Genomic DNA, 24158 nt, shown 5'->3' with positions numbered 1-24158 from the left:
CTGAAAAGGAAATTCGTGGTTCCCTCACTTTTTTGTCTGTTTATTGACACATTGTTTCCAAAGGCAAGTGAATATTTGAATTTTATAAAAATTATAAAATTAAATTTCCATCCTGAAAAAAAACATATTTCTCGCATTATTATCTTTAAACTATTTTTGATTTAATTTAAATTAACATCCCTTGTATAAATCCCTTGTAAGACCCCATCTTGAATATGGTTCAGTAATTTGGAGTCTGTTTTGCAAGGCTTCTATTGAGGCTGTTCCAGAACAAGTTCTTTCGGTGGCTGGCTTGCCGTTTGAAAATCCCTTAAGAAACCCTTATCTGTTCCGATCTACAGCTCACTCCCAATATTCCTCCACTTGTCACCAGAAGTATTTATTATGACCTCTCCTTCCTCAGCAAACTTCTCCATTCTCAAATACACTGTCCTTACCTTCTTTCTCTAATTTCTTCTAACTCGTATCTCATCCCATATTACACGACATTCTTCTCCGTTCAATTTTCCGTTCTGCAAACATAATTACGTTTTTTACTCCCCTATCTTTCGTTTGATATGGATAGCTAATCATTTTAACTTAGATTTCTTTGGCACTGATATACAAAATTTTCTGAAAAAAGCCAGATGTCAACTATTTCTTTGATCTATTTATATTGTATAAATTAGTATAATAACCTGTAAAAGGTAAAATAAAATGCTAAAGCCTAATTATAAAAATTATAGACTGAGAACTATTTCTATTATTTATGTTATTATTATAATTATTGTTGTTTCTGTAAATTGGATTATTGATCCGTTTTTTATTTAAAAATAAAAATAAAAATAAACATCAAATTTAATTAACATATGGCACCTTGTAAACGGTTTGTAAAAAATAGAAGAGATTTTAGAGACTTTGTAATCAAGATGTTTTATTACGAATAACACAAAGAAAATTAAGATCTTACTAACTAAGAAGACCAAGAGAGCGACCTCCTTGAGGAACGGACTCCTTGTAATACCAGAAGCATTAGAGATCTCGTAGATTTGAAACATTATTCTTAAAACTAGAGCGAGTGGGCTGTGTATAGTGGACTATGTAATAAATAAATGAAAAATCATATGGTGCAAAACAATCAAACTGGAGAACACATTAATTGAAAGGCCTAATAACAAAATGTCGAGATGTTAATGTGTCGAAATCTCAGCTTCTGACCAACCATAATATGCGTTCACTCAAATTATACATTGTATCTATTTTAATGCGAAATAAATACTTACATAAATGATATAGTAAGAAAATGGATAAGCTGCATGTCATTTATGAAGTGCTGTGTATGTAGCTGCTAACGTAGGACTTTTAAAAAGAAAGGGTTTTGTAAATACTGAATTTTTGATGGCACAGTATATTCTACTTTATGTACTCTAAATTAATCGAGTTAACCAAGATTTAACTAGAATATTTATTGTGCGACCTTTTAAGTTAGTCAAGTTAACTAAGAATAACTCATTCAAGCGACCAGGAAAAGTTCTTTTCTCTTACCTACCTGGAAGAAGGTAGGACTAAAAAGAAAATTTTATAACAACCGTCAGAATATATTGTACAGACATAACCATCCATGAATCAACAGAATATAGGATCATTTACTCCATCTATTGGCTCGCAATGTCAATAGTCAATTTACAAACCACATCTCTGAACTTGCTCTGACATTTATCAATGTCTACCCACATCGCTGTTTACATTAATCTATACCTAATATGATTTGATATTTAATTTATTTAAGAATTTAGTACATTTTAAAATAATATTTTTTCAATGTCTAGCTTTAATTACTTTTAATATAAGTCTCTTTGCATTTCTCTTTAAGAAATTCTATCCTTAATCATGACTCTTTCAACGCCTATCTTTCCTTCTAAAATTAATCTCTTTATTGTAACCCATTTAGTGCACTTTGCCCATATTGGATTGGCCCTGTTATGAAATTTAAGCACCATGAAGTGTTCAGGCGATTAGACAACTATTTCTTTAGACTTAATTAAATGTTCATTCCCTAAGAATGTAAGGCTTAACTTAAAAATCCTTGAGATTATTTTTTATATTCACTGACTTTAGTTTTAATTAAGTTTTACTACAAAAGAAACAATTCAAACCGGTGGTCCTTGGTTCTGGTTCACGGAAATTTTCTGCCAATCCTTGAGAAATTAAGTAAATTAAAAGTTAGCAGTTAATTAGCAGGCTAAATTTAATCTCGGTTTTGTTTTTGGAAAATACTTATCAATTTTTTAAGAGATTAAATTACAAAAAAAAAAAATATATATATACTTTTGAAACTACATAATGAAAAAAAGTGAAGTTTAGACTGAAGGCCCTTACTTTGATAAACCCAATGGCCGTGACGTTTCCCTTTCGCTGCATTTTTTTTTAATTTTACGTTTTTATTTCAGTGTTGAAAGTGCGCCGGACCATAACATAATTCCTCGAGGGTCAAAAGGTTGAAAACCACTGCCTTAAATGATTTTGTATTTTTGTCAGCACACTGGGCTGAAGTAACTCCTTAGCAGGAGTCTAAAGTCAAAAACTAGGTTAAATGATAGAACCTGCTTTACCTTTTGACTAACAGCCGTACAAACTAGGTGAATACCATGATAAAGTGGTTCTAAAACAAAAAAAAATCAGTTGTACATAAACAGGTCCCCGAACAAATGAAATTAATTTTCGTTATTGAAAAATAAACTTAAGTATCTGCAAATAAATGATAGCTTAAGGTATTCATTAAAGGGGAAAACCTAGTGAAACAACAGAATTGTTGATCTTAGGAACTCAGGCAACCTGTTTTTGCACCTGTCGACTGAACTATCTACCTCAGTCAAGTAATTAAATACGACTAAATTCTTTAAGCTTGTCTCCAAGGGTTTTTTTAATTTCTGCTTTAACTTTTCTTCTTGCAGTTTAGTCAGTTTTCTTAGCAGAAGTAAATAAAAAAAAATCTAATCACAGTAACAGAAATTTAATTAAAGCGGAACCTTTTTCTCTTTTTCTTTCTTTAATTCATTTAGAAATTTACAATTTGTGAATTTAAGAATATAATAAGTGATTTAGTGAGCAGTGGAATCTATTAGATCTGAGTATCAAGAGCATTGGTTGAGGGGAGAGAAATTACCCATGGATTTCACTCACCCATAAGATCTCGAAGAAGATTTAGAGACTATGTCGCTTTAGTCGGCGTGGAGGATTGTCAGGAATGGTAGCAGAGACGAGAGACTGCACGAAAGGATCAGGATATTTTGTCTGTTTAGCTGAGCCACAGAGTTCTAGTCCATAGGTGCACATAGGTTTGATTATAGAGTTTATATTAGTCTAGATCTTTGTCCAAGTAATCAAGTGAATCTAATAATGAAATAGTTTTATTTTAATTAAAAGTACAAAAATGCAGCCACTCACTGAAACTTATTTAACAGCAGGAATGGAACATGTTAACTCCGTGAGGATATTCAATGAAATTAAACAAAACATTTTAATGGAGAAGATGAATCAGAATTTCAGCTGTAAAAAATAGAATAGGTACAGTGGCTTAATCTTGGCCATGATCTTCCTTTGTATTTTTTCTGAAAATCTCTTCTTTATTGGATGACCTAAACAAATGGGTGGCTAAACAGAAGACAAAAATTCTAATGATTTTTCAATATTTTTTTTTTTTAAAAAAAAGGTCTACTACCCTACGAGGGCACATCCAAAAAACTTTAGCCCGAAGGGTTTATATTTTTTTAACAGAGAGACGTCATTTAGATACCTCCAAGAATTAGTATCTTCTCATGGATCTGGCCTTGCTGTTTCAACAAGTCGGATGTAAGTCCTTAAAATCGTCATAACTTCGATCATTTTAGTCTTGATCCCCTCCTTGCTCAGCTCACATACATCTGGCAAATCTCTTAATATGATGAAATCATCCATTAAGCTCATTACTTTTTCCCCAAGACACAATTGTGGCTATCAGTTATAAGAGGAAAATAAAATGAAACCTCAAGTGACAGTGGAGTCTGCAATGTTGATTGCTCTGATCTGATACACAACAGGGAAAAGCGAAGTCTTTATTTAGGAGATTGAGGAGAAAGAAGTGTTTATGTCAAAAGAGCGTTAACGATAAGAAGAACAGGTGGACAAGGGGGGCCACCTAATTTAGACAGAAGAACTCTTCAAGGTTACATACATTATGTCAACCTCCCGTTGGTAGGAGGTAACAAGCTTTAATATCTAGCTTTAAAAAACACGTTGCATTCTATCGTTTTTTATTTTATTTTATTAAAACTGTCCGGCAGGACAGTTGAATAAGGGTTGTTTTTTATTTTAGAAGTAACCTATTTATTTTTCTGGAAACTACATTACTGGCTCCTAATAATTGAATCATTTTTGGCGACCTCTACTTTGACAGAAGCTGATTACTAGATAAACTTTAGAAAATCTTATATTTACGGAATCTGTGATGGATCCCTTATTTCAAGGGTCCAATATCTGCTGTTTTAATGCAATCATCTGCCCTCTACAGAAATCAGCTTATAAAAAAGAAAAAAGAGAATTTTTATGCCAACTTCCATGCTTACAATTACTAAAGCTACTAGAAGTTCAACGCGATACGAAAGATATCAACACACTGATTGTCAAGAAGTAGAAATATAATTAAAAAATTATCTCGTTACTTCTAATGAGTGTTCTAGATGAGCTCAGACCTTGCGCAGCACCTTCAAAGAGATCAATCAACTCTTTGATGATTAACATTTATTGCAAGAGACCCCGGTTCCAATTGCTCCATTTGATGTACCATCAACCTAATCAACATAATCTCTGGAGGATAAAAAATTAAAATATGTTTTAAAAAAAAGAAAGAAAAGGCCTTCAAAGACCCTTTACTTAAAAATAATTATTCATTTTTCCCTTATTACCAACTAACCATCCATTAGCAGTAGTTTATGTAAATAGCGGTATATAGTAGAATGATGAATGTGTGAAGCGAATGTATTTGTAGGTAAGAATGGAGAGTGAGTGATATTCTAGTGATAAGCACCTAGACGATGCTGGCTGTATGGCGGAAGCCAATGCCAAAAAAAGAAAACAAAAAAAAAAAACTAACAGTAATTCTTAATTCATGAAAATATAATAGAAAAACATTCTAAATTTTTTGAGGCCATCCCTTGAATATTCTACAAATTTTGGATTATCATTTTATAGCTAATTTTATTATTTCTAACTTCATATTGCTGATCCTAGATTTGATTAATTTCGCAAAATTTCAGAAGAAGAAAATTCAGTTTTTCTCATTTATTCAATTAAAATTTTCGTTACTTTTCAAATACAAGTGTGTATTTCATAATTTTTGGTTAGAACTATTACACACTATGATTTAGATGACAGTAATTAATTTTTATTCGAGCGTGTGTGTGATTCTGATGAGTTGCTGAAATTTTGACCAGTTCACAGATACTTTAAGCTATACTGAAAATGAGACCGTTTAATAATCAAAACTGAACCAACGAAATAGCGAAATGGTTAACTACTATATGCTTAGGATTGAAGACTAAAAGTTTCAATAGTCTGAATTTCCCGTTACATTGAAGTCTTAAATATTTTGATGTTTCTTACACAAATAATTAGACTTTTTCAAATATAAATATTTAGGAACTCATAACATTTGTTTGTCTGGATTTGATATAAATTGTAAATAAGTTTGTTAAGCGCTTAAATCTGTTTCGTGAATTCAAGAGAGATATTTTCTTGAACAATAAGCTTTATATTAATAATCAATAATTGAATGCAATTAAACTGTGAGGATTACATTAGTTTGCTTTGCGAGCAGGTAAATCCTAGCAATGAGCGAAGAGTTGAGGATTACTCTCGGGTAAGGAAGCTGAGCGACAGTTCAATAGTGCAATCAAAGAACAATCGCAGAGCAGTTCTCAATTAACAAGACCGTCTTAATTAGTAAAACTAAAATACGAGTCATTCAAACATTGTGGGCAAACTACGGCTGAACTGTCAACATAAATATGGAGCAGTCAACAAACCATAAGGTGGTTTGTAAGGTCTAACACACTTATGAACTTAATATATATTGACTCTCACATTCATATTCTAACTTAATTATGATGGTTTCTTAACTTCTAAGAGCCCTAATTTTAAGTAAAATGTTAGCAAAATAGAAATAAAATCTGGCAAATGTTCTTTTTAAACTTTTAAATAATAATTTTCATATTTTTTGACAAAATTAAGGGCCAATATTTAATGATAGTTTAAAGCCAAGAGTGGCCTTAATCTAGATCTTTAAAATCGATACATTATACATATTTTTTTAAATTTCTATTCTTTCATTCCGAGTTATAATCTTTGGTATTTAAACGTTTAAACAAATGTTTTCTCCAATACACAGAGGATATTTTTGATAACCATACCTGAAATAAGTTTCGAGCTACTGCGATTTTTAGAACTTATTATATTCTTACACAAGATAGCAAACACTCACACTTTTCCAAACATGTAATCGAACAGTGAAACCATTTTTTTTTCCGAAGTTTGAAAATACGGCCAAATCATTTTACAATTTATTTCTTATAACTTTTCTAAATTACCAATGTTTCTTTGAAAAAAATAAAATAAATAATAATAATACCTACGAAGATGATAATCTTAAGCGAAAAAGTGAAGTGATTCAACTGCACAAAATGGTAACCCAAGAGAATAATTATTCAGTTTCTTCGCAGCCCATAAGGACTTACAAGGGCCTAACTTTCTCCAACACATAAAGGGCCCAAGTGAATAAATTAAATATTTTTCCCTTCACTACAAGTCCCTTGAGCACTTCTGGAGAAACGTCTCAACCTCCAAGCTTCGCAAATAAAAAAAAAACATTGCCTCAGCTAAACATCGACTGAACCTTCGTTCTGACTTTACCCCTTGGCAAGATAAACAACGGTAATATAAGGATCGGCTGATTTCTTGTGGCAACAAATTCATGTTAATTATGAAGTCAAGTATTCAAGAATTTTACTGAAGATACCAAGAGATCCAACCAGTTAGAAGAAATCACTGGAAATCGCAAGTAATCTTCGTTTTTAAATCTCATCAACACAATCAATGTCTTACTTTATTTTAAAAATAAGCCAAGTTGATATTAGTTATTTTGTTAGGCGTTTTGCAGCCAACTGTTATTTGTAGGGCAACGAAATATGTTAATTAGTGTGCCAGTCGGAATGAAATCCTCCTAATAGAACATACTGTGATCCGAAGTGAATCATAGATAAACTATACACAATAATATTGAGAGTGGGTTCATCAGTGACGTTTGTTTCACGTCGGATCATGGTTATTTGCTGCTTTCTTATTATTTATAGAAAACCTGGAACTGAATCTTCGTGAAAAGTGAAAGAGAAATCATTAGTGATCTTAAAATGACAAGGGTTCCAACAAAAAGTGCGAATTTTGGCCCACCTTCAGAGATTTAAAACATGTAATTTGTTTAAAAGTTTTGACTTCCTTCCAAATTCTCTGTAGGAAACTCTGAAGACGATAGGAAATCCTAAACTATTCAGAATTGAAAGAAATAGTACGAAAAGAAGGAAAAATTAAGAATGATCTAAAGGCTTGCAGATCTAACCAAAGAGATTATTTGGACGAGACTGTGTCGCTTTCACAAGAGCTCGTAGAATAAATTTACTAAAAGCATTCAACTCTAATAAAACTCAAGTTTATTTAATTGATTGAGTTTTAATTAAATAAATAGAATAGGGTTTTATAATAAATATTTACGCAAGTAAAATGTTGTAACAAAAGCAGCAATTGAAAGAAAATTCGCGGATCAAGTGTTTAATAAACAATTTAAAAGCTTAAATTAATTGATTAAAAGCTTACTGTTTCAAATAAAATAAGAAATTGAAATGATAATTCGTTAGATTATCTTCCGAAAGTAGGGTTTCATTTAGAAACCATCAATCACCTTTTCCTTCCACCCTTCTGAATTGACTAGATCACAGTGAATCCATTTAAATTCATTTTAATTTACCGTAAGTTCCTGAAGGTGCTTATATTGACCAGTGTAGTGTGGTCAGGATAGAAGGGCGCTACAGGTCACAGGTAAATTGATTTTCCAAGAGGGTAGCGGTAAGGTGGTCTTCTGCAACAGGAGTGGTAGCTACTGCCTTTGCACGAAGGACTCACCCGCACTAGCAATGTCTCCTTCAACATTATAACCAAAGTGAAGCATAGCAGCTTTCGATTATTTATAACTACTTTTCTGTCTCTCTACTTTCATTCAGTAAATCTACATGACTAGTTAAAAAAGAAAAGAAAAAGGATTTGAGAAAAATGAATAGGCAATCTGTGGGCTCTAAACAATGTAAACACGCCTCACATTGTGGGCGTTTACATCTTCCAAACCAGAGGACAGCTTAAATTTTTATTGAGCGTATAGAGGAAAGAAGCAAGCAGTACAAAAATGAAACATAAGATGGCTAAGGAAATAATTGATACTAATTATTAATAGTAATAATAATTATTACTAAGTAAAGACAAAAGACAGCAGTACACAGCTCACGGTCAACCACGGTTCGGTAAAGTATTCGTATTTGACAAATATTATTTAGTTCTATGCTTTCCCCATAGTAGAGAGTCCGTTTAACCCAGGGTGCACAATCTTTTAAGTCAGAGGGATCAAGATTTGCCGATGTGTTAATGAAGTGCCTCATTACCACGTTCTCCAATGTCGTTTATTTATAGATCTTTCATTTCTTAATCAAATTATAGATAATGAAATAATTTACTAAATACCTTAAAGATTAATTGTTGAAAAAGGTTTTATTGTAATAAGTAAATAGTATTTTTTTAAAAAAGCATTTAGTAGGCCGGTATGAAATCAATATGGAAAGAATCTGTCTATAAACACTCTCATTTTTCATACATCGTTATTTCATTTCTCTCAGTAATTTTAAGTTTAATTAATTAATTAACCGAATTAATTTCCTTAAAACTAAAATTAATTATCACTTAAAAGTAGTTTGTGGGAGATGTAGTTCAATTACACTTAAAAGTTTCTGGCTAATGAATGGAACTAACTGTCATCAACAAACATTTCGGTCTACTTCTCTTTTCGCAATCTCCTCACTTATTTATACTATTTTTTTTTTTTTTGTAATTTTGCACCCTCTAAAGGTGACAATAGACTACTCACTGCCACTGTCGTCGCAAGAGATCATGTACATATGCAAAATTTTCTTACAGCATAAAGCCTTAAAACTTAAGGCAAAAAACAGCAAAAAAGGCAGCTTTGAAACTCCTCAAAATGTGACAGTAAATCATAAGATTAAAATTTTATTTCCACACACTTAAATAAAAAGGTTTTTTAAAAGTTTTCTGCATCAGGCCTTTGTTATTTACTGACTTTGTGATCTAAAAACCAATAAAACAAAAAATACTTTTTGAAATTCTATTAAAATGTTTTTGGAGTCAAAGAGGCTAACAGAATGGTTGTAAAAATCAACATTAAAACTTGCGTAAACTATACTGACAGAACATTTTTGTTTACTTTTCTCTAAAGCCAAATAATGAATTATTCAAATAGGAAAGTGAGTTTTTCTCCTTACTCTTTAATTTTTTATTTGTAGCTTACATTGATGCAAAAGAAAAGAAGATTCTAAAAAGTTCCTATTCACAAAATAATCGTACAAGTAGGATTAGCTGCAAATAAAAAAAAAGTATCTTTTCATATTACTCTTAAAGTGAATGAAAGGGGTTTTTAACTTGTTTATAATTCAGTATAATGCTGTACAAAAAGGGAATTACTCACTTTATTAGTGATGCAATAACTCACGCTTATTATTTTACCATTATATCTAGTGTCATTAAAAAAAAATATATATATATAATCGACGATTTTAAATTAAATTTTGTATTACTGACTTTTTAATGTCTCTAAAAAAAAAATAACACTCAGTTTCACACTGCTCAGAGACATTATCGTACACCAAATATTATTATGAGCACAACTGCTAAGCTGAAAATTATTAATCCAAAGATTTGAAACTGATAATTTGACAAGTCTGGGAAAAAATTATTTTAAGAGACTGGCGAAGAAACAGTGAATGAGAGGGGTTAGTTTTGTCCACAAAAGTCCAAGCATATTCACCCATGTTTTCTAAACCCTAATCCCCTCGCTGATCATGATTGTTGCTGCGCCCTAAACTAAAAATATTTCATCAAATAAAAGTGTTAAATCAAGTCATATTATTGTTCTCTGCAGATTTTTTTTTAAAAATATTTTTATTTTGTTGTTTTGTTAGATAATAAAACAAGGAGTTACGAGGTACTTACCCCAAAATAAACTGCAACACACCCCAAAAGACTGTTCTGAAATAAAAAATATATCATATTTTAATTAATCGATTAATACTAAAAATCTTAAGTTGATTAATAATAAAAAAAGTTTATATGAGTAATAAAAAATATTTGTGTGATAAGAGTAAATGAAACTTTGTACGTAAACAAAGCATTGTGTGGTATTAAGATTTGAGGCAAGATAATAACGAAGTAATTTTCTGGCAACAGCCACGATCCTGATAGAGGATGTGTTCAAGGATTTCTACATTTATGCTCCCCACTTTCCTTGTGTTATTTTCTTACAATGTACCAAGATAATGTAAAAGATAGATTTTTTTATTTAGTCTGCATACATAATAATATAATGTAATTGGCATGTCATTTATAATTTTAAACCAAATTACATGACTGTTAATAAACGAGCATTAGACAATTATAATAACAAATAATAGAGTTACTTCATTTCTAAGCTTACTTGTTTACTTGAAAGTCCTGTTCCATGGATTAATTTGGAATATATTAAGAATTTTCTTATATTTCATGTGTTCCTCATGCCTTATTCTTTTTGTATCTTGTAGAATGTCCTCGCTGACTTAATACTAGGTTTTAAAGTAGATTTAATCTTCTTAATGTTGAGTTGAGATTACGTTTACATGATAATACCATGATAATACAGGCCTTTAGTTTTCTCAATTCCTTTTTGACATCAATGTTCAAACGACTAATTCTCTTTTTTAATAATAATAACAAGAAAAATTGAGGCATTAGATCTTCCACCCCTAACTCATGCCATAAGCCATTCAAATAGGTTTGGTATAATCCAGATAAGTCAGACTCACTGTATCACTGATGGTACTTTTACTTTCAACTTCTTCAGTATATGTACAATATTGACAGACGGTTACTCAGTTGCTCAATATGTTCTTTCCATGTGAGTGAATATACAATCTATTTCTATTCCCAGAAATAATATTGCTTCTTCTTTTACATTTTTACTCTTGCTGAACAAAATAGAAATTTTGTATTAAAGTCGGTAGATAATATGGTGGAATCAACCATGTTACTAGCATTACATGAACTTGAAATTTAGGGATTTATCTTCGGTATTGCAGAGTGTACAACCTGTTCATAAATATTTCCTGCCTTCCTTTATTTTTTCACTTTACTAGATAATGCTAAAAATATTTATGGTCCCTATTCCATTGCAGTTTTCATCTAAGGTTAAAAACCAAGTTTTAAAATTTGTATCATGTTTCGTTAGCTTCGGTAATTAATGACAGCAATTATGAAATGCCCCATTAATAAAAAGGATCTTGACCAGAGTAAAAATATCAGTGTTGGAAATCAGTCATCAATCACTTGTCCATTTGGGTGCAAATATAAAATCTACCAGTTGAGTGACATATCCGCCCTTTTCCTTTGAGAATATCACTGTGTGACTGTGGCAGTTACTGGTGGATCAAAAATCATCCAGGGTCAGTAAACTCTCTTATTAAAAGTTCAATTACACGATTGTATTTCCTATTTTTCTTAAACTCAAACGGATTTTAAGAAAATTATGGTAAAATTGTAGCTCAGTTCTTCCGTACTCTTTATTCTTTAGTCCGTTTTTAAAATCTTTTTTTTTAAAAAAAAGGTTCTTATATTTCATTTTCTGTTTTTAAATTATTGTTTATTTTATTATTAACAGTTAATTTTTTTTACCTGCTGGTAAGGAAAAAAATAATGTTTATTCTAAAATTACCTGAGTGGATTTTACACATTTGTGAAATTTGTTGAAAATACTTCACACCTAACTTAGTTTATACGCCTTTTTAAGAGTACTTGATAAAATTAAGTAGAATTATAAATGTTTTTGAGGCTTGAAAAGCGTTTAAGCTACTACCTCTCTGATCGTAATCAAGAGAAGTAATGGAATGTGTCAACAGTAACTTTTTTTTATTCACTATCTTAACATGAATGTGACCTTTGCAGGTTTTCTGGAGCCATTGTTTCCAAATCTTTTAAAAATAATTGTTTCTCAAAAAAATGTTTCAAATAACATTGCAGCAAGATGCAAAATATATATTTTTTTAAAGAAACGATTTACAAAACTCCATCCTGATTTGTTTCAGTTGGAAAACAGAGAGCTAACAAAATTCCAATACTGTTTATTGCATGAATAACATTTTTCATTATAAACATCAACCAAAATATTGATTATGTAAGTGCTTCTTCGTTGCAAGGCAACCCGGATCATATGTAAAAAAAAAAAACTATAATTATTTCTCTCAGTCGCCCGAAGAAGACTTCTCTTTGCAGTCTTTAGACAGTGTTTTTACGTTAGGGACAACACTGTCCACCCATTTCAGAGACTCACAGGAGAATAAGGACGAGAATACGACCCGGAATCTTTACATGTGAATTTGTTGCGTCAGTAAGGTTTTCAGGACTTACACTTCTATTTTATCTCTGTTCTCCCTCAGAAGCAATAATATTTACTTTTTAAATTTACAGATTTTTCTTGTGGAGAAGAATACACAATTCAGTAAAGTTTAAGAATGAGTAAATAGAAGTTTAAGTTAAATTTCTAATAAGCATTTTTTAAAACAGTTACTTATTCAGTAATGTAAACTTAGCAATTTAGTTTGAAAATCTAGATAAGAATGTGGTAGGTTATATATTACTTCTGGGTCATAAACTGAGTTTGTCCGCTTCACAAAGTTGGCTTTATTAAACTCCAAAGTTGTCAAAGAGTAATACGCATAGCTTAGATTTATCTTTCATAAGAACTGGGAAGTCACTTGGTTACTGTGAACACAATCCTCTTCCTGCCTTATCTTGTGTGTGACAGTCTTGGCTGGGCTAGAGTCATCCAGTCATATCTCTTCTAAAGTTTCTAGGCTTAAAGAAAGTAAAACAAAATATAAAAATATAGTAAGAGAAGTTTTGTATACAATACAAACTTTTGTTTTGAGAGAGAGAAAACTAAGAAATGCCAACTTTTTTCTTTTGCTGTTTTCTTACATCAACCCGTCAAATCATAACTCTACACATCAGTGGGCTATTTAATCTTTTTCCACATTTTATTTTCTCTTACTGCACTTTATACTTACTTACTAGAGTAAGATGAACTACTGCATTCGTTCAAGTTAACCATGTCCACTTTGGGATCACCAGAGTCCAACAAAATAATAATAATAATAATGGTTTTTAGAAAGCGGTTGTGTGTTTATTTCCTGAGCCTATAACTGAAAATTACCGTTCAATATTCCGCAACTGACATTTAATGATCCAATTATTAAACCTGGGAGGTTGTGGTCATAATTCCCCTCAATGACCAGTCTTTCTGGGGAATGATGTGGAGTCGGTAATGATCCGTTTTTATTAAGATTTTTCCTGTGACAGACCTGGTTGTTTTCCCAAACGTTGAGTCTAGTTTCCGTTTGATCCTATGCATCTTCTTCTTCAAACTGTCTAGACGGTTTCGCTTTTGCGATTAAATTCCCTTCATTATTTGATCCAAAAAATGTTGTGATATTGTGTTTCTGATTTAAAGATTTTCCTATTTTATGTCTCTTTTCAATTTTTTCCTCTTTTTTCTCTTGAGCAGACGATCTTTTGGGCGACTCTGGAGAAAGTCTGCGTTTATTTTTATATTTCATTTCTCTATCTTCTCTTATTACTATTTTATCTGAATTTTATGAATTTTATTTGTATTTTATATCTGATTTTGTGTTTTTTGAAGGAATTAATAAAGGCTTTATTTATTTATTTATTTATTTATTTATTCCGCAACTGGAAGAACCATTTTAATGAAAGCATTTTTATTTTACTTTCTGACATTTTCTCGGAAATGGCTCATGCAATTTTCTCAAAAATTTGGATTTTATTTTACTTATTCATTTGTATTTAAATTTGTCAATAATATTATTAATCTTACGCTATTATTATTTTACCCTGGCCTCAAAGCATTGTACTTATTCTACCATCTAGCTACTCGTTAAATATTTCCTGTGTTTATGAACAACAATAACGTGCAAAAAAAATCATTCAAATAACAAGTTAAAGAACTTAGCTAAACGAAAATATAAATAAAACTTAAACGATAAAGTGGATATACAATTAAAAATGCAATGATCAGGATGTTGTAAACACAATTTAGTAAATCAGTTTGGAATAAAGTTGGTATCCTGAATGGGCAGTAAGTATTGAACTACACCCACCAGCAGCAGACTACCACGTGCTGTTCCATTTTTCCAATAATTGACGGAACAGATTTACTAGAAAGGAAAAAAGTTGCATATAGATTTTACAAAACATATCATTATTATTATACTGATACACATTTAAATTACGCGTTAGCTGAACAAAGTAATTTTAATATTTATTTATAGGTCTGCAAGTCCTTCTTACTTCTTTCTTTTCTGCAGCAGACAGTGAGCATTTCTTAAGAGAAAATGTTACACTGCTCATTCATTTTACTGTTGGAACATAATTGGTTGATATTCTGGTTCAAAGTATTCATTATTAAAAACAGAAATTTAAGCGCCACAACCAGAGCCGGTATCAGCACCCGAAATCTCAATCTTTCCAGTCAAATTAGACGAGAATTATTTATTTTTTAATTAATTATGCAATCGTGACTACAAATTCAGAGAACACTATTTGCACAATCTACCTGTCGCTTAGTTATCAATACTATAAATAAGAAATCTTAATATTTCCAATCAAACAAGACCAGCATTACTTATTTTTCTATTAATTTTAAAATGCTAATTCCATATCCTAGGCTACCCTGTCTGAAAAATCCTCGGCTAGCGTTAGTTTAAAACTGGAGAATTACTCATATTACCATTAGGGTAGCCTAAATTTTGAGTTACGATTGCAAAATTAATGAATTCCCGTCTAGTTTGACGGGAATTCTGAGATTTCTGCTTCAATTTATTAATTACTAAGTCAAAAGTGGATTGTGCAGTCAGGGTGGCCCTAATTTGGACTTGCTTTGTCTTAGTTATTATTTCACTGAAGAGGAAATCTTTTTTTGTTTTTTTTTAAATTTCATAAGAATTACTTATTTTTCCAATTATTTTGCAATGGTATTCGATATTCTGCCATGAATTGGATTGTACAAATAGAGTACTCCGAATTTGAAGTTACCAGTGCAAAATAATTGGAAAAACAAGGAATTGCCGTCTAGTTTGACTGGAAATTCTGAGATTTCTGCTTCAATGTATTAATACTACTCGTAACTCAGAGATGAATTGTACACACAGGGTAGCCTGAATTTTGAGCTGCAATTGCAAAATTGATGGAAAAGGAGTTCTCAATTAGTTTGTACAAAAACATTAGTATTTCTGCTTCGGTGTATTAATAATTAAGCCAGAGGTAGAACATATACACAGCAAGGCCAACGTCAGCACCGGCTTTCAAACAGCAATCTTTTTGAAAATAACTTTTTTCTTATTACTTTAAAAATCTTCTCTCATTTAGTTTAAACTATTTCATTAATTATTGTTTTGCACGTTGCTGTGAATTGTGAAATTAAAACAACTTGTTTTTTTAATCGTTCGCTCATTCGCAGGAAAGTGAATGTCGGAGAGAGCAAAAGTGTTTACACCCTTCTCAAAGTCCATAATTTTCTTCTAAATAACGCAAATAAGCTTTCAAGGCTTAATAATAAAAGATAAGTGTTGTTTGCTAATCAGAACCAACTGCTTGTCTTTCTAAAATTCTAGACAACTTCAGCTTTAAAAACAAGATCGTAAATTATGGGATTATAAAGTAATAAACAAGAATTATGGTCTCTTAAGTTTTCATAGTCTATCTTACATTTTATGCTTGTTGTACATGCTTAAAAGACTGTAACTGTAAACACCTCATATTTTTTGTTTTTGTAATGTATGTTTTTATGATGATTATTACAGAGTTACTAGAGATAATCACTTTTAAGTTTAAAAAGTGAATGTGGAAAACGCTTTTACACCAACTGAATATTCATCGAGCAATTGATGCGATGTGTAATTTGTTTGACGCTACATTTGAGTACAATTAGTGGTCTGTCCTTGATTTGATTAATTATAAAATGTATGTAATTTACAATTCCAATATTGATGAAGCCAATTAACCTATTTGAACAAATATAAGATGGAAAGTGGAACAACACCCTGAATAGTATTTGATGTTATGATCTTCCAGTATTTTGATTCTTTTACTTCTGCTTGAATCTTGATAATCTGGATTGGGGCAGGGATCTAGCCCAAGAAATTTTTTAATTTTTTGCACAGATATTTAATTAAAATATCATGTTACCTTGTTACTTTTTACTATTCAGGGTGTTGTTCCACTTTCCATCTTATATTTGTTCAAATAGGTTAATTGGCTTCATCAATATTGGAATTGTAAATTACATACATTTTATAATTAATCAAATCAAGGACAGACCACTAATTGTACTCAAATGTAGCGTCAAACAAATTACACATCACATCAATTGCTCGATGAATATTCAGTTGGTGTAAAAGCGTTTTCCACATTCACTTTTTAATAATAGGTAATATTAATTCTAGTCATACTAAGCAGAAGTAAATAATGCAGAAACATTAATTAAAAGCATTAAATATAAAGATTTTAGTTAAAGATTCATACATATATTTAATTTTTATGCGAGGGTCGTTTGAAAAGTCCGTGCAAAGTCAGAGAGATAGCACCACTGGCGCGTATCGAGGTTATGTTTAGTTAGTAGCATCTCTTGGAAGAACACACACCATGTTTCAGCCAGATCGGTCTATTTCTTTGTGTTTGGCATTCGTTTGAATCGAGGAAGTCGAGTGATTTTCAAAAAATGGACGAAAAAGAATTTCGTGTGTTGATTAAACACTACTTTATGAAAGGCAAAACGCCTGAGGAGACTAAAGAGAAGCTTGATAAACATTATGGTGACTCTGCACCTTCGATTAGAACAGTTTATAAGTGGTTTCAAAATTTTCGGAGTGGCCATATGGGCACAAGTGACGCTGAATGTTCTGGACGCCCTGTTGAGGTTACTACTCCAGAAATCATTGATAAAATCCATGATATGGTGATGGATGACAGAAGAGTGAAGGTGCGTGAGATTGCTAGTGCTGTGGGCATCTCGAATGAACGGGTACATAATATTTTGCATCAACATTTGGACATGACAAAGCTATCCGCAAGATGGGTGCCGCGATTGCTCACGCTTGACCAAAAACAAAATCGTGTGAAGTGTTGCAAGGACGGTTTGCAGCTGTTCCAGAAGAATCCGCAGGACTTTAAGCGTCGTTTCGTCACTGTGGATGAAACATGGATACATCACTACACTCCTGAGACCAAAGAACAATCTAAACAATGGGTTACCAAGGGGGAATCTGCGCCAAAAAAGGCGAAGACCGTTCCTTCGGCTGGAAAGATTATGGCGACTGTCTTTTGGGATTTGCAAGGAATAATCCTCATCGACTATCTGGAAAAGGGTAAAACTATTACAGGTGCATATTATTCATCGTTATTGGACCGTTTGAAAACCGAGCTGCAAGAAAAACGCCCACGATTAGCTCACAAAAAAGTCCTTTTCCATCACGACAACGCACCAGCTCACACCTCAGCAGTTGTGGTCGCAAAATTAATGGAAATAGGGTTCCAACTCGTTTCACATCCCCCCTATTCTCCAGACTTAGCTCCCTCGGACTACTATTTGTTCCCCAATATGAAGAAATGGCTGGCGGGAAAAAGATTTTATTCAAACGAGGAGGTGATTGCAGAAACGAATGGCTATTTTTCAGAGCTTGGACAAATCCTATTATTCGGAAGGGATCAACAAACTAGAGCAGCGTTGGACGAAGTGTATAAGCCTAAAAGGAGACTATGTTGAAAAATAAAAAAGGTTTACCCCCAAAAATTAAGTAGTTTTTATTTTTGCACGGACTTTTCAATCGACCCTCGTACATATGTTATATGTATATTATGACTCTCCAGTAGGGCAGTATGTGTACAGTTGGTCGACAAAAATATACAAATATCATACTAATTAAATGCACCTAACGCCAATTTTGTCTATAAAAGATAAAATCCCTAAATTTTCTGTAAAAGAGCAATTTTTTAGCCACAAGACCATGAGGGCAGAAGATAAGCCAACATTTGAGAAATCATTGACCACTTAAATTGTATCGTTTGAGGCTTACAGATTTTAATGTTATTTACTTTTTCTGTTGTTAACAAATACAATCAATTCCTCAAAGTATTTTTACTAAGAAATATGCTTCTACAGCCGCGCACGCTTTTAGTTTAGGAGACATTAGTCTAAGCACCAAAAGATATATGATGAACCTTGAAAGTGATTTCCGAAACAGCATTCCAGACAGATGAAAAGTGTTCTGAGAACTACCAAAGTAGTCTGTTTGAAATACTTACGACTCTAAGTCCAGGAAAGGATTGATATTAATGTCTTAAGCCTGAGGTTCATATACTCATTTTGGGTGTGGCTAAGCAATTATATCACTGCCTTCGTTGCGGAGATCTGGTTTACGAAGGTTGGAACAAATAATACAAGAGTCCGCACCCTACTGGGTTGCATGCCTATTTTAGATTACATTCCTTAGTGGTATGTCCAAAAAGCCACAAGAACCCAAAAGGACAATTAGTTTTGTCACTTGTTCGAGTTCTGTGTTGCATACCTGGGGAAGAGACACAAATAGCCTCCACATCTTTCAATAAAGAGCGAATTTTCGCTAAAACTGATTGTCTACCATTAGATGTTAAAGTAAAATGAACAGCAAATGAGGTTCACAGGTTCACATTCTAAGCACATATTACAGGCCTGTTACTTTTATCTGATATGATGGCAATCCTTTTATTTTTATAATAAAAAAAATACAAAATTTATAATAGTAGGAAATTGCAAGGCTTATAGCCGTCTGCAGGAGTTACCTCTTAGATCAAGAAAAATAATAAATAAATAAATAAAGAACATGAATCAGAAGAAGATGAGGGTTGAAGTTTATACGTATCTTTCCAGGCACTTCTGGCAAAAATTATTGGTGGAAGATAATCAGACGTGGACAGCAAATTAACAATATAATGGCCAGAAAGACTAGAACTAATTCGGATATTTTGATACATTTTACCCTAAAAATCAATTTTTGAAATGTTTTATTGAGATGCATCGTAAGGTTATTCACTAAACTGCGTAACTTTTGCTAAACTGAATTCTGTTGGAACCTCACTGCGACATCATCACAGTTTGGACGGAGTAGATGTAGGTTAATAGATTTTGAAGCTTCAGAATGGTTTGGAGAGCTGTTTATAAAACAATTCTGACAATGGGTTCTCCTTAATTGACCGATGATCATTTAAAGAAGTTTACCTTTAAAAAAGGAAAAGAAAAAAGAACATTTAAAACTATCCTATTATTATTTTCTCTAATAAAGTACCAAGGTAAAATACGAAATAATTTATGATAAGTAAGAAATATTGAATGAGCAAAATTATAAGGTCAACAACACTTGTCCGGTCCATTAACTGTGGAAGAGTGTTAGCGGCTTTTAGAGTTAGCGAATATGAAAGTGGTGCCAAGTTTCTTATCTACAACAGTTTCCAAAGTTATGTCCTGGACGCGATTACTAAATTACTCTAAGTACGTATTGTATGTACAAACACTAAAAATATTTTTGTAGAAACTAACTTAAGTGTGGCTGCGAAAATCGAATAAAATATTTTGGAATTAATTACAATATTCTCCTGAGTGTAAATTGATGTCTACTTTTTGGTAATAAAACAAAAAACATTATTATTGGTATCTCTCTAAATCTTAAGCCTTCGCTCTGTTTCTCAGAGTCTGTTTTCTGTGCAATATGCATCGGTTCAACCATGATTTGACATAGCAATTCTGCAATTACAAATTTTAATAAAATCAGTTATCTACAAGTATAAATGTAATCTATAAAATATTTGTATTCATGAACCTATTTTCATTCAAAAAGATGAAGAACAAATATCTGATATATTAGTAATATCTTAATTTTTTTCTCGTTTTCGGAATAAAATCTTATCTGGGAGAGTTATTTCATATCTACAAAATCACTTAGTACTTAAAGTGCTCGGATCTCTGTTTACCTTTTAATCTATTTCTAGTAATAGTAACTTTTTCGATGAAATCAAATTTTCAAAATTGAGTTTTCATTAGATATACGCGTATTAAGTTCGGAACAACGAATATTGTTGTTTTTCCAGAATGACTGCAATATTTAAAACATATTTAATCTCTAAAATCTAAAATTTTTATGGTAATTGTTTAGAATATTACATTAATTATTTATCATAAGTGCAACAGAGTAAGTAATGAGTGTTTATATATGCAGGTAGCTTAGAGGGAGCTAAGCAATTGTTTGTTTTGTATACTCGTAAGTGACGCCAGAAAAAGCAACTATCGCTAGTCCTATCTTTGGCAATTTCCACTGATTTTATCAGGGAAATGTTTTTCCAGAAAAGATGGTCCCAGAAAACAGATGGTGCCTCTCAAGGCAGTGCTAAAATAAGAAAAGAAAAAGACAAAATTAAACTCTATACTACATGACACACGTGTTACTTGAATCAAAAGTTAAGTGTACACTTAACAGCTAAGTGTAAATCTAATCCAGAAACCCATAGTATAATTATGATTGAGGCACTAAATTTGTTACATCAAATTTAGAGTGATATAATAATAGTGCAATCATTGGATTATAGATCATAGTTAAGATTGCATGCAACTTTAAACTTCACCAATTCAACTTGGAATTCCAGGAAAAGAGAATATTCCTTTGTGAGATGTCTAAAAACTATGTCTAAAAAAAAAATTAATAACGATTATTAAATAAATAAACAAAAAACCTTTCAGGTTATCCACAATCTAAAGTAGTTTTGCACCTCATGAGTCTATATTTTCCTAGTTAGTATAAAAATATCGGCCATTATTGTTAACTATTGTAGAATGAGGGAGTCTCATTTTCTTCCCTTTATCCAGGGTGATCCCTTCTATCTTTGTTCACTAACCCTCACCAGGAAACCAAATACAAACAATGGGGACCCGCAATATCCTCAGTGAACATTCTCCTTCAGACTGACGACCACTGTTGTCAATACAGGCGTTCTTCTTGTAGTTTGTTGATCTTTATTTTTAGTGTTTTCACTATCCCAGCTGCATAAATGACTTTCTGTGTTGAAGTACTTTTAAAAATCAGATTATAAGTTTAGATTTATTTTTAAATATTAAATGACAATCTTACAATGATTAAGGTACATTTTATATTACCTTAGTAATTTACGTTTATGCACATTTTTTCTTCCTAAAATATTAAGTTGAAGACCACTCAGTCCAAAAAGTGTCCTTTAAATTTGGTTTTGTGTGTGTTCAGTATAACTCAATAACGAAGACTGATATGTAGAATTAGTGCACCATGGAATTCTGTAATATACTTTTGGACAATATCATCTAACTGCAATTGCACGTTACTGAGTAGATTTTACAGTTTTCTCGAATTTTCTCAATATCTGCTCTAACAAATTACAATAATATACCAGTGTAACTAATAGCTAAATAAATACTGTTTCCTGCCAAAAAGTAATTTAACCTTCCTATCTAACTGACTGGCGCTGCAATCCGCGGCGGATTCTAGCTCCTCAACTAGCCACCACCATTTAAAGATAAAGCGTCTCAGAATCCTAATTTAAAGCCCATTTATCGAGTTCCATTTTTGATACGATAAAGTATTTTCTCTTTGAGACCTCATGATATGTTCAGTTTTTTGAGGAATGGTTAACAGCCTACTGCCTCTGAGTCAGGTGACTGCCCCTTTTAAGAACCTCTTGATTTGCTAATCCATCCATCCGGGGCGACTTCCTTGTGACGGTAACCTATACTGGGGTACGTATGCCAGGTTATCCGTGAGACTATATTTGCAAACGTATTGTTCTGGTGGATGTGTGCAGTATATTGCACTCAGAAACTTGAGGAATCTTAAAGATACGCCCTCAGAATGGATTCAATTAAAAATCATATGTCAACCTACCTGCCAAAGTACAGCTTGTACAAGTTAGTGGACACAAGAGTAGTTTTACTTTTTCAACATTCATTCATATCTTAAGCAAGGAAAAAACTAGGATCTCAGAAAGTCACACGAAGGTCGTCTCAACGTTAAAAGTGTTATACATTCATCTTTCCAAAAAAGCTCAGTCCCAAAATGATAAGATAGTTGAACTGTGAAAGTGGTCGACATATTTATTGACTCCTTACCATCTTGATCTACAAATACAACTTATGACTAGACCACAGTCTTCAAAAATATGGTAATATACCAAGGGTCAAATAATTAGCTGCCATAACGATCGACTTCAGAGAGCCTTGATCAAATATAAATAACTAAGAATCTTAGACAGTTCCACAATCTGGAATGCCTAGTTATTTTTAGAAAAGTACTGACCTTAGGCACAGATTAGACACATTTCATTAAACATCAATAGTCTACTAATACTCGTTCATTATACACAATATGCTTAGCCATCTAAAACCATCATAGCTCTAAATTGAATTCAAACTCATCCTATTTTGTTCATGGTAGCTAGCACCAATATGCACCACAAAAAGAAATTTTGAATCTACACTAAAAGCTGAGATATTGATAATAAAAGATGCACTGACTGACAGACGTGACCATTAACTTGGCGGCACTTTGGTGGAATTTTGAGAAAAAATTATTGCACCCAGCTCGGAACACTTTGCAATGCCAATAATAAGCCAGCAACACAACGGAAATGGTAAAAATTCACCAAATTGAGGCTTTTCCTTGGTGGTGCTAGCTTTTATATTGGTGGTGCATAGGAGTGCAAAGTGTTCCGAGCTGGGTGCAATAATTTTTTTCTCAAAATTCCACCAAAGTGCCGCCAAGTTAATTTACCTTTAACCGGAAGTGCTCTAAATTGAATTCAAACTCATCCTATTTTGTTCATGGTAGCTAGCACCAATATGCACCACAAAAAGAAATTTTGAATCTACACTAAAAGCTGAGATATTGATAATAAAAGATGCACTGACTGACAGACGTGACCATTAACTTGGCGGCACTTTGGTGGAATTTTGAGAAAAAATTATTGCACCCAGCTCGGAACACTTTGCAATGCCAATAATAAGCCAGCAACACAACGGAAATGGTAAAAATTCACCAAATTGAGGCTTTTCCTTGGTGGTGCTAGCTTTTATATTGGTGGTGCATAGGAGTGCAAAGTGTTCCGAGCTGGGTGCAATAATTTTTTTCTCAAAATTCCACCAAAGTGCCGCCAAGTTAATTTACCTTTAACCGGAAGTGCTCTAAATTGAATTCAAACTCATCCTATTTTGTTCATGGTAGCTAGCACCAATATGCACCACAAAAAGAAATTTTGAATCTACACTAAAAGCTGAGATATTGATAATAAAAGATGCACTGACTGACAGACGTGACCATTAACTTGGCGGCACTTTGGTGGAATTTTGAGAAAAAATTATTGCACCCAGCTCGGAACACTTTGCAATGCCAATAATAAGCCAGCAACACAACGGAAATGGTAAAAATTCACCAAATTGAGGCTTTTCCTTGGTGGTGCTAGCTTTTATATTGGTGGTGCATAGGAGTGCAAAGTGTTCCGAGCTGGGTGCAATAATTTTTTTCTCAAAATTCCACCAAAGTGCCGCCAAGTTAATGGTAAGTTGGCGGGAAAATCGGTTGAGTAATTTGTAAATTACTTTGAAAATATGCTAATTTTTGGTATTTCCTGTGTGGGGCTAGTTGTTCTAATACTAGTACTTGCTA

At 32.4% G+C, this 24158-nt stretch overlaps 1 protein-coding gene across 5 annotated transcripts in view; it reads right to left on the bottom strand.

The window, feature by feature from the left end:
* SPR (G protein-coupled sex peptide receptor) overlaps positions 1 to 24158 on the bottom strand; it is a 270016-nt gene that overhangs the window by 117890 nt on the left and 127968 nt on the right. For all 5 annotated transcript variants that reach the window (XM_074132492.1, XM_074132498.1, XM_074132493.1 and 2 more), the window contains one exon: positions 10336 to 10371. The gene's annotated coding sequence lies outside the window, so the exon portion shown is untranslated. The remainder of the gene's footprint in view (positions 1 to 10335; positions 10372 to 24158) is intronic.

Source organism: Rhodnius prolixus, unplaced genomic scaffold, assembly GCF_049639745.1.
Source record: "Rhodnius prolixus isolate KJV_2025 unplaced genomic scaffold, Rpr scaffold_4, whole genome shotgun sequence".
Classification (NCBI taxonomy): Eukaryota; Metazoa; Arthropoda; class Insecta; order Hemiptera; family Reduviidae; genus Rhodnius; species Rhodnius prolixus.
Note: the sequence above shows the minus strand (reverse complement) of the source record. Positions and strands in the feature narration are given on the sequence as shown.